Raw genomic sequence first — 11,673 nt, 5'->3', positions numbered from 1 at the left:
ATGTTCTACATAGAAGGAATTTTGGAGAATTCCCAGTTATACACCTACAGAAGGAGTTTCTGATGCACATGGAATCATTTTATGTATCAAAAGCACTTGAGACTACGTTCAGCTATTAATATGGTAAAAATGCATCTTGGTTAACAACTCACCTATAAAGATAATTTGAGTATATTCCTTCCTGCCTTTATTTGGCTTTCATTATGTAGCATATATATTATACATAATATATATACATAGTAAGTGAGGTTGGGAAAGGAAATTCAACAAAAAATTCATCAAGCATTTTGGGGGATAGAACATTTTACTATAAAATATTGAAAAAAATACTTGAAAGCTTTCATAAAAAATGGTACCTAGTTTTTTTCTTCTCTGTGTTTACCACAATGGCTTAGTATAGAAACCACAAGGGCTTATCTCTAAGCTGAGCATGGTGAAAGAAATGCCATGACTAGCAACTTGTCTTCTCCCTTGCATTCTCCATATTCCATCAAAGGATAACCTGACATAACACACACACAACAGCCCCACCACATGCTTGCTGTGTATGAATGTTTGTGTATATATATATATATATATATATATATACACATATATATATACATATATATATATGACAGTTTTTCATACCACTTGAAAAATATTTCCAGTTTGACTTCAGGATCAATAACTTACTTTAAAACTTGTTTTAAAATTACCCCACTTATTAAAAATCCCTAAGTTTGAATCTAAACAGTCTAGCGGTCTTATGTTAATACGGATTCACCCAAATTTTAACTATCTGTGTCAATGGACATCCCAAAGTCTATTCACAATGGATTATCCAGACTGGCTCTTTATAGTAGGAGTTTTTAACTTAGACTTTTGTAAAAGTCCATAAATGCTCTAACACTGTATATAAAATGTTATATATGTGCAAATCTTTCTGAGAGGCAATCCATAGCTTTCACCAAATTCTCAGATGCTGGCAATCTAGATGAGCTGAGAAGTCAAAACTACATAAGAACCATTTACTCCTAGATTCAAAGAGTAAGGAAAGTTCCATTTATTAAATCTAGGTGTTAGACATATAGGACTTGTATTTTCTCTAGTTGTCTGTTCAAAATAGTTCATAAGCAAGTTTCTACAGAATGAATTTCTTAAAGACAAAGGCAATACATCAAATTTTCTTTAAATCAAAACCTATCAGTGTTTCAGGGTAAGAGCTTTGTTTGTTTGTTTTACTGTATTAAAATACTGAGTTTATTTCACATGTATATTTTTGCCTCCACATCATTTCCATTTGTCTGACCACCACTAATACTATGCCCTATCATAACATTCCATACATACTTAAAACCAAGCAAAGGGTGGAGTTCCATCTTTAAAAACTAAACAGGTATTTTGGACAATGCATTCTTGGCAATGGAACCTGGATAACATTTATCAGACACGGTAGGGAAAGTTCTCACTCCGTATTATAAAAAGGACAGCCAGATATCAACTGTTACAGAAATGAAATAAGGCAGAAAATTTTAACAAACTGTTTGAACTATTTTCTTAAAGAGACTTCCTCCACTGCCAGAGATCTTGAATAGCCTCCTGGTCAGTCATCCAGAAACAATTCTTCACATAATTGATGAATTTGGCTTCCACTTTGGGAAGGGAACCACCTTTTTCTATACTTGCTTGCATTTTTGATTTAATGTCTTCTACAGAGCTCGGTCCTTTTGGTGATTTAGGAGTTTTTTCCTGTTTTTTTGAAGGATTCTTGACCTTTTGATCTTGGTGTTGATGGAGTCTTTTCCAATCTGGTTTGGTTGGCTGGAGTATCTCGTACAGATTTCTTTACTGTAGCTTTTTCTTCAGCTTCCTTATCATCAAAGTCATCATCATCATCATCTTCGTCATCATCTTCATCATCATCTTCATCTTAATCAGCAGCAAGTTTTACTTTTTTCTGTGGAAACTTTCTACCACTTCCAGGGGCAGAACGCTTTCCAGATATGCTTAGGAGTTTCACATCCTCCTCCTCTTCATCTTCTGATTCTGCATCTTCCTCCATAGCTACTAAGTGCTGTCCACTAATATTCACAGGCCCTGAACCATACTTCAACTGTAAGACCAAAGGTGATGTTATTTCAAAGCCCCCAAGGGAAAAAAATTGGCTGCATATTTTCAAAGTTGCTAGTGTTACTTTAATTGGACTGCTTTCATAATTCACCACCTCTGCTTCGACAACGTGCAATTCGTCCTTTACGCCAGCCCCTAAACCGACCGTTCTTAAAGATAACTGGTGCTCACTTTCATCATTATCCACCTTAAAGTGATAATCTTTGTTGGCCTTTAGTTCACAACTGAAAAGATAGTTCTGGGGCCTCAGGGACCTCATGTCCATGTCCATCGAATCCTCCATGGGTTGGTGGCACGCACTTAGGTGGAAGAGAAGGTGGACGGAGATAAAAGACTACCGTTCCAGGGAACAATTGCGGCAGGACGGAATCACACCAGGGTGAGGAGCTGTTTATTATGTAGAGTTAATTAGACAGGCAGACAGACGCAAGTGCAAAAGATTTTGTACTAAATTAAGTCCTGATCTGTATGTTAACCCCTTAAGAAAACAAAAGACAAGTGAAAAAGCTTTGACTATTTTATCACAGCAAGAGCTGTCATTAACCCCTGAGGCACTGAGTGTGGCTTTTGAGATCATTGTGAAGACTCCATTTCAACCAGGGTAGAATTGTTCTAGAGGCAGTGCTGACTGAGAGTCAGTTCAAACTCTTCAAATTAAAGATATGTTTTTTTCATAATTAATAAAAATTAGAACCATTCTTCCTCTTGTTTGAGTAAATATGCTACTGTTATTTACTTAGTACCTGGACAATTTCATTTGGTTTCTCTGAATGACTGGAAGTCAAAATAAAAGAAAGAAGGAAAGAAGGAAGACTATCATATGATGTTTTGATTAAGGGAAGCAAAATTAAATCCCCTACACAGTACAATCACCCTTACTGTTCTATATTTAATCTAATCAGCATAAGTCAATTTACCAATGACTAGGTTCATACCAATTAGAGAAATATAAAAAGGCTTCCCAAATGTCAAAATCACTTAAGTTATTATAAATCTCAAATCCACAACTTAAGGACCTTCCAATTCAATAGAGAGAGGAGTTAACAGCATCCTACACATGAAAATCTCTGGTCTAAACAAGGGGAATAATGCAAAAGTGAATAAGGCATCATCTCTTCCCCTTGAAAGATTATGTTCTAGTGAGAAAAAGCAACAGGCAAGATAAAAGTTTGGTTTTTTTTTTCTGAACATGGACAAAATGCAAATAATACAATATTCAATCTATCACTCAGATTTAACAGAGGTTAACTTCTTTCTATATGTAATTTATTTTTAAGAAATAAGATGTTAGATATTTTTAAGTCTCCCCCTCCACCCTCTGCTTCCTCCAACTCAATGCCTTCCCACCAAATCATCATCCTGAAGTTGTGCATATCCTTCTATAAATACCTATAGCAATATATAGTATTGCTTTCTGCAGATTTAAATGTACAATGAAAAGCATAGCTCTATTTATTTTCTAGAGAAAGCATTCTAGCCTTCTGTTTCAGCCATTATCATTTACCTATTATCAAAATTTCAGTATTTGTTAAAATTTTCTATTTTAGAAAATGAGTTCTTTATTGTCTGAATAATTGATATGGATAAAAGTTAATCCACATAGAGAAAAGTGATTAAATAGTGAACAAAAAGATCAATTAGGATATTACCTTTACAAATCAAACTAAAATTATAAAAATTATGAATTTTAGGTTGTGATTATGATTCTTTAGAGTAATTATTTTGTGATTATGTTTTAGAGTAATTATGGTTCAAATGTTTCCAGGATATACTTTTCTGACAAATTTTATGATAAGGTAAATCTACACTCATCACTTTGCATTTGAACTTATCCTCTTTATGATTTTGTTATTGACTTTTTATCAAATTTTCAATAAGTCTTCCTTAATCTATTGATACGCAAATCATTCTCTGTTGAAACTCAGTTATATCAATACCCATGCAGATTTTCTTTTTCAATTGTTAATTGCCCCATCTCTGCTATAATTTTATCAGTTTTGTTTGCAATTTACACTTAATAACCACTTTCATTAATTTTCTAAAATGTTTCAATTTACAATTAGTTCCCATTGTTTTTTCTGTTCTACACAAAGTATTACCACGCCGAATTATGAGGAAATGAATCAATGCAGATTATGACAGAATATATGATTGAAATTACTTACTTTATAATCATCAAATTCATCATTAAATAATTTCACAAAATTTTAAGTTATCAAATACCAAGACAGCCGAATGCTCCCCTCAGCTTGACTAAATTTTAGACAAATTTCTTCCTGACCATACGTCCCCTGACCTTCCTTTTATTAGAGCATTTACTTTTAAAAACTTACCATAGCAAATATTTACTCTGCCACCTCTGTAATGTATACACTTCCTTCAAAAGTCTCTAGCCAGCTTTAAGACTGGGAAAAGTCTTTTGCAAGTACCTGGAAACCATCTCTTTAAAATGTAATCATCCAGGAAGATAACACCTCTATCGAACAGTCTTTGGGGGGGAGGGTAGGAGCCTAACCTCAAGGGACACCTTGCTCCAGTTTGTAAAACTCCTGCTACCAGGAAGATACCAGAAAGTACAGCTTACCTATGGTCAAGGCCAATTAGCAAACTCAGGTGGCCTGTATTCTCCACACCCCACTCCAACTCTTAAAAAGTCTCCAGCCCTCAATGGAGTTAAGTTCAAACTCTCCCCTACTGTAACAGTTTTGAACAAAGCCTTCCTTGCCTGTTTAACTTGTGTGGTCCAATTTTTCTCTGACAATGTTTTTTCTATTTCATTCTCTTAACTGCTAGAACTCATAAACATAATGAATACTCAACTAACCACAAATTTCTCTATTTCAGTATTAGGCAATTTGGGAGGGTCCCACTATTTTTTTGTTTTTCTTTTTTACAAGGCAGTCAAGAAACTTTGAAATGAGCAAGGCCTCTTTATTAACATATTTACTGCTTAACTTTAGTAGATATGGTGCATTTTGATCAAATTGCAATGTTGGATTTTTAAGAGCAAGGGCCCTGCTTTACATTTTTGTTCTCCATAATGCTTAACACAATACTGACTGTGTAAAATGTATCTCAAAAATGTGGTGATGTTATATGATTATGGCCATTCGATTCCTAAATTTCTATCTCTGAAAAATGGCTAAAATGTAATCACAAGTTATATTAAATTCAGTGTATTTACTTGTGTTTCAGACAACATAGCTGCACAAGAAGTGAAAAAACCTAAATGGCCAATTACAGAGAACCTAAATGCCCAATTGTAGAGAACTGTTCAGTAAATCATAATAACAAATATATATTCAGTGGGATAACCTGCAATATGTATGTCAATATATTTGATTGGAGAAATGGTAATTACAGACCTGGGGTAGGAAATATACAAGATGAGAATGTGTTATCTTATTACAACTGAAAACAGAAGCCACCAATGAATTTGGGTCTTATCCAAATGGCACAGAGCCAAGATAAAGGGGCCAAAGATGGAACAACTTGAGTACACAAATAATATGTTAATTAATGCAAATGATCCAACACACTAGTATTAAAACAAACTTATTAGCTCATAGTAATTTTTCTAAAAAGGATAAGGAAAGATAGAAATCCAAAACTCCAACTAATTTTACAAAGAGTAAACAGCACCAACTCCTTATTCTGAAAATTGACATGTAAAAGGAAATAAACATTTATCCTGACTTTCTTGCACAAATTATTTCAGTGTAACCAAATCAACTTAGTTTATAAAAGAAAATGATTCTTGGGCTTCCCTGGTGGTGCAGTGATTGAGAGTCCGCCTGCCAATGCAGGGGACAAGGGTTCCTGCCCCGGTCTGGGAAAACCCCACATGCTGCGGAGCGGCTGGGCCTGTGAGCCATGGCCGCTGAGCCTGCACATCCAGAGCCTGTGCTCCGCAACGGGAGAGGCCACAACAGTGAGAGGCCCGCGTACCGCAAAAAAAAAAAAGAAAATGATTCTGTACAGATAAATTCCAACCAATAAATGTGCATTGATCAAAGTTTTAAAATCATAATTTTATAACCACTAGTGGAATAATTGATCCAGGCAATGTTTATCAATAGATTATACTAGTACATTATACCAATAGATGTTAGCTGGGATCAAGACACCACCACCTGAACCCAATGATGAATCTTAGTTATAACAAGCAGGCATTGCACGTTGGATGACTACCCACAATATGAAGTTTAAAACACCACCACTGAAGTATTTTGCCACAGAGAAAAAAGTCTAACCTAAATGTAGTTAAGACTCTAGCTGAATTATATTACAATAAATACAAAGGATAGGAAAAGTTAACTTATACCACAAAGAATCAAACAAACCCAGAATGTAAATTCTCTGCAAGACAACTATATTAATTTTCTATGGCTGGTGTAACAAGCTATGAAAAAAAAAATTAGTGGTTTAAAACAACACAAAATTCTTACCTTACAATTCTGTAGAAGTCCCACACAGGTCTCACCAGGATAAAACCTAAGTATGGTCAGAGCTGAATTTCTCTTTGGAGGCTCGGGGGAGAATCCATTTCTTTGTCTCTTTCAGCTCATAGAAGTCATCCACATTCCTTGGTTTGTGGTTCCCTGCAACCACATTTCTTGCAATCACATTTCCCTCTTGCAACCACATTTCCCTCTGAACCTCTCTCTTGCAACCACATTTCCCTCTGAACCTCTCTCTTGCAACCACATTTCCCTCTGAACCTCCTCTCTCGTCTTTCTTCCATCTTAAGTACCCTTGTGATTACATTGGTCACACCTGGATAACCTAGGTAACTCTTCCCACCTCAATGTACTTAACTTAATCACATCAGCAAATACCCTTTTTCCCTGTGAGGTAACATTCACAGGTTCTGGGGATTAGGGTGTGATCATCTCTGGGGGCCATTATTCTGTCTACCTCAACAACTGACTCATTTGCTTTATCGGATCAATGGCATTAAAAAAACATGACAGTAGAAATTGTTCTAAGTATATTTAAGAGACATAATAAAATATTATGTATGGTCCTTTTAAATACTAATTCAAATTTTAAAAGATAATTTTGGTAGGTGTGTCGTTTGCATTGTGCTAATATGAGAAAATGTCCCTATATTTTAGAAATATATACTTTATATATAATACAGATACTGAAGTATATAGGAGATTATACAATGTCTAGATTGGCTTCAAAAATACCTCAACAACAAGCCCCTCCACCCCAAAAAAGTGAGAGGTTGATACCCTGATCTCCATAAGGTAAAGGTAAGGTAAATCCCTCAGCATCATACTGTGAGCAAATAATAAATTGAGATTTAAATCCATATCTGTCAGGTTTGGAATCCAATTGTTTTTTGAAATGCCGTGCTAACACTACTCCTTTTTCCCCAGGCTTAGCACAAACAGGCTTATGTATAGATCGAACAGAAAGAGTTCAAGTCACTTGTTCCAGCTGTTTGTTGATCTGGAAAACTGGGTCGCTTCACTTTGAACTCCACTTGTGCTACGGCTCTCATAAGCTTTAACAAAACTGCCATCCATGTGAGAAATAACTATTATTTAAATGAGATTGCCAAACTTGCTCCTTTTTATTCTAGAGCAACTGCACTCCTGGGATTATTCACAATTCCCTCAGCCTTGCTTAATCTCTGCGGCTGCATTCTATACAGCTGTAGACGCTAAGACAAATGGACAGCAAAAGCCCTCTGCTCCCTACAAGGCATCACACCTGGTTCCCTAAAGGTCTTTTTGGATGCAGAGCATCTAGGTCAATTTCATTTGTCATCCTATTGCTCAAAAGAAAAAATGGCGTCCAGTCCATTTTACATAATCATAAGAGAAAGGATGGACACTGCATGAAAAAGAAATGTTAATTACAGAAAGAAAGCAGGTTGCTTCTACTTATTTCAATGAAGCTGACCATCCTGCCTTACAAAAGCAGCTCCTATCCCCAGATTTCCATGACATGGCCCCTCCACATATCAATACCTTTTAAAAATTGAGTCTATCAACATAAAGCAAGCATCAAGCCCTATCCATTAAAAGCTAAAATTTAATAGGTGGATGAAAAAAATTAATAGCAGTGGTGTACTCTGATTTAAAGATCTATTACAGAACTTATTTGAAGTGTTCTTGATCTCTTAAAATATAATAAATTCATGCCATTTGAAATCCAAATTTTCAATGAGCCTGATGTCTTTCACACTGATTGTACAACAGGAGACCATTTCCATAGCAATGAACACAGTTAGCACACTCACAAATTTCTAACCTATTAGTCTCTAAGCTCTCTTTTTTCTTTTTTCGGCGTCACAACATTTCCTGAATCCACCCACCTCCTTTGCAACCCTCCTACCAGAATTCCAGTCTCATCATTTCTCACTAGGGCTATCAAATTAGACCCCTGACCTGTCCACCTGCTTCCAGTCTTACCCTCCTTCAAATCACCTTCCACAGTAAAACCAGACTGGTATTCCAAAAAGCAAAACTGCCCATAAACATTTCATTAACCAACAGATATGATCTCAGTGATTTAGCATGACATCTACGGTCCTTTATGATTTTAGCTTTGCCAACTTTTCAATTTCACCTACTACTCCTCAGCTTGTACTCTGCATTGCAATTATCCAAAACCCCTTCTATTTTCCTGAGAAAATTACGTTGTCTAAAGTCTCATAAATTACTCCTTTCTGCCCACTTTTGCAGCTTTCTCCCTACCCATAGACACAAAAACTGATCTGTTTGCACTTAGCAATGCCCCTTGGGACTCTCTCTAGACACCACTACATTCTGTTTGTTCTCCCAAATCCACCACTGTTAATGAGATTGAGATAGGTATTTGATTCTCATCCTACTTTGCTTCTCTATTCTACCTTCTTTCTTCAAATGAGACCCTGCCTTATTCACAGATTCTGTCAAAGTTAAAGTGTGATCTAGTTAAAAGAGAGAGACATTCCCCAAAGAAAACTGTTATTGCCTGTCCCAAGAATTCTCACCCCTTTCCACCATCGTTGTAAGCTACAGGAACTCCTATAACACATTAAGTCTCGACCCAGATATCATCTTTTCTGGAGCAAAACCCTTGATTCTCTCTGCCTCCAAAGCACTGTTTTTATACTTTTATAATTTAGGTATGTGTTTTCCTGTCTGTCCTTGCTAGACTGTGAACACCTAGAGGTCGAAGGCCCTCTTTTATACTTGCAGAGAGTGGAACATAAGTGGTGCTTTCCAAGTATTTCTGGAATTAACTTGAAAAAAATTATGACCATCTTTTGCTCACCATTCTCGTTTGCCTCTTCACCACAAGTCCTGTGTTAGTAGTACCTTTGGTTCCAACATGAAGAACTATATTTAAATGAAAAGATATATTGAAGAAATCTCTCTGGACTGAGAGGAAGTCAGAGATTGGACAGTATTTGTTTTATAAATGACAATAAAGAGATGATTTCAGTAACTTCTATCATCATAAAAAACATATTACATTAGCATAAACGAAGTTTCCCCCTCTATGTCTCATATATGACAGAAGCCGTCCAAAATGTGGGTATTACCAATATGGAAATGTAAGAAGCATTACACTGAACTACACACAGTTAGCTCAATCCTATAAATGCATAGCCCTGAACTGACGCATTATAATATTTGCACAAGAGGTTTTTGTTGTTGTGTTGTTGTTGCACGTTCAAACCTTGCCTCCTTAAAATGTATACGCTGGTAATGTGAGAAACAAATATTTACACAATCAGTTAGCAATTTTTAAATTGCTAGACTCCAGCTGAAGAATGTTTTTCATCTGTGGCATCTGTAAATTAGAGCCTGATTCTTTACCAAAGGAAAACACTTGGGAAAGAAACATGTAAGAGCACACGCCACGAAAGCTGAAAGTTTCTCCCATTGCAGAGCACAGGCTCCAGACACGCAGGCCCAGCGGCCATGGCTCACGGGCCCAGCCGCTCCGCGGCACGTGGGATCTTCCCGGACCGGGGCACAAACCTGTGTCCCCTGCATCGGCAGGCGGACTCTCAACCACTGCGCCACCACGGAAGCCCAGCTGAAAGTTTTAAAGGGCTACTAATAACATCTTCACCACTTTGCTTCTAGTCATTCTATATCCCAAACAAAGCAACATAAAATTTATCAACATTCTGTCAAATAAAGCAGCGGTCCAACCTTTTTGGCATCCGGGACCAGTTTCACGGAAGACAATTTTTCCACGGACAGGTGGTGGGGGGATGGTTCAGGCGGTAATGTGAGCGATGGGGAGCGGCAGATGAAGCTTCACTCGCCTGCCACTCACCCCTCCTGCTGTGCGGCCAGGATCCTAACAGGCTGGTCCACAGCCCTGGGGTTGGGGACCCCTGAAATAAAGGGCTTAACTTTGAATTCAAACATTGGTTTGAAATTTAGTATAATTAACAAGACTTTTAAATTCCCAAAAGCCAAGCCAATAGGCTAACTTGTTAAAGTTTCCTTAGATTAAATGATCTCTCCTTTTTTTTCGGACCTCTCACTGTTGTGGCCTCTCCCGTTGCGGAGCACAGGATCCGGACGCGCAGGCTCAGCGGCCATGGCTCACGGGCCCAGCCACTCCTGCAGCATGTGGGATCTTCCCGGACCTGGGCACTAACCCGTGTCCCCTGCATCGGCAGGTGGACTCTCAACCACTGCGCCACCAGGGAAGCCCTGATCTCTCCCTTTTATTCACTGATATGCTTTTTCCACTCTAAGTAAAATTGTTATCTACCTCTGGAACTCTTGGGAAACACGTGCTGTATACTCTCAAATTGACAATAATGGGTTTTGATCTTCTGATGAAACAGGCCAAGTGAAAGTGCGCTCTGGAAGCAAAATGCTCCCATATGTGAGGATCACCTATACTGGGGTTATAGAGGTAGATGAGACCCAGACAGATGGGAGCATCTCTTTTCACACTCCTGACATTTTTCTGCTCTGGTAGTTTTACTCGTGCTGTTATTTCTACCAATTCCATTTCTGTGATTTCTGGGTTCTTAAGTCTCATCCATTCTACAAAATGCATCATAAATGTCACTTTCATGGGTATGCCACTCCCAGAAATGTTTCACACCTTTCACAGAACTGGAATCTAAATTTAGTAGATATGATCAAAGTATTCATGGTCAAAATTATACTTAAGATACCTCAGGAGGGCACCACTTTAGAGAATGAGATCATCTTTCACAAGTCTTCTCCCACGGGAACTCGAGCTGAGCATGAGTGTAGGGGTTTCTAGTACCCCTGCCCAATACAGGAGTCACTAGTCACATGTGATTACTGAGCACTTAAAATGAGGCGAGTGGTACAGGTTGAAATGATAATGTCTTGGATACATTTGATTCAATGAAATAAATTATTAAACTTAATTGTACCACTTCCAGTTTCCAGCCTGGCATGGAAGGAGCTCAGAAGTCACAAATCTGTCCCAACAAGTAAAAATCTGTTCAACTAAAATATCAACAACTCTTCTTAGATTTGTCAGAGAAGTGAGTTCACAGAACAAACCACTGCCTTCCAAATTGGAGAGACAAACAGGCAAATATAGAGAATC

At 37.4% G+C, this 11,673-nt stretch overlaps 1 pseudogene across 1 annotated transcript; it reads right to left on the bottom strand.

Annotated features, from left to right (window-relative positions):
- Positions 1 to 1,539: 1,539 nt before the first annotated feature.
- Positions 1,540 to 2,395, bottom strand: LOC307183592 (nucleophosmin-like; annotated as a pseudogene). The gene has a single exon. The product of its transcript is annotated as a nucleophosmin-like (transcript).
- Positions 2,396 to 11,673: the final 9,278 nt, after the last annotated feature.

Source organism: Stenella coeruleoalba, assembly GCF_951394435.1.
Source record: "Stenella coeruleoalba genome assembly, chromosome: 3".
NCBI lineage: Eukaryota > Metazoa > Chordata > Mammalia > Artiodactyla > Delphinidae > Stenella > Stenella coeruleoalba.
Note: the sequence above shows the minus strand (reverse complement) of the source record. Positions and strands in the feature narration are given on the sequence as shown.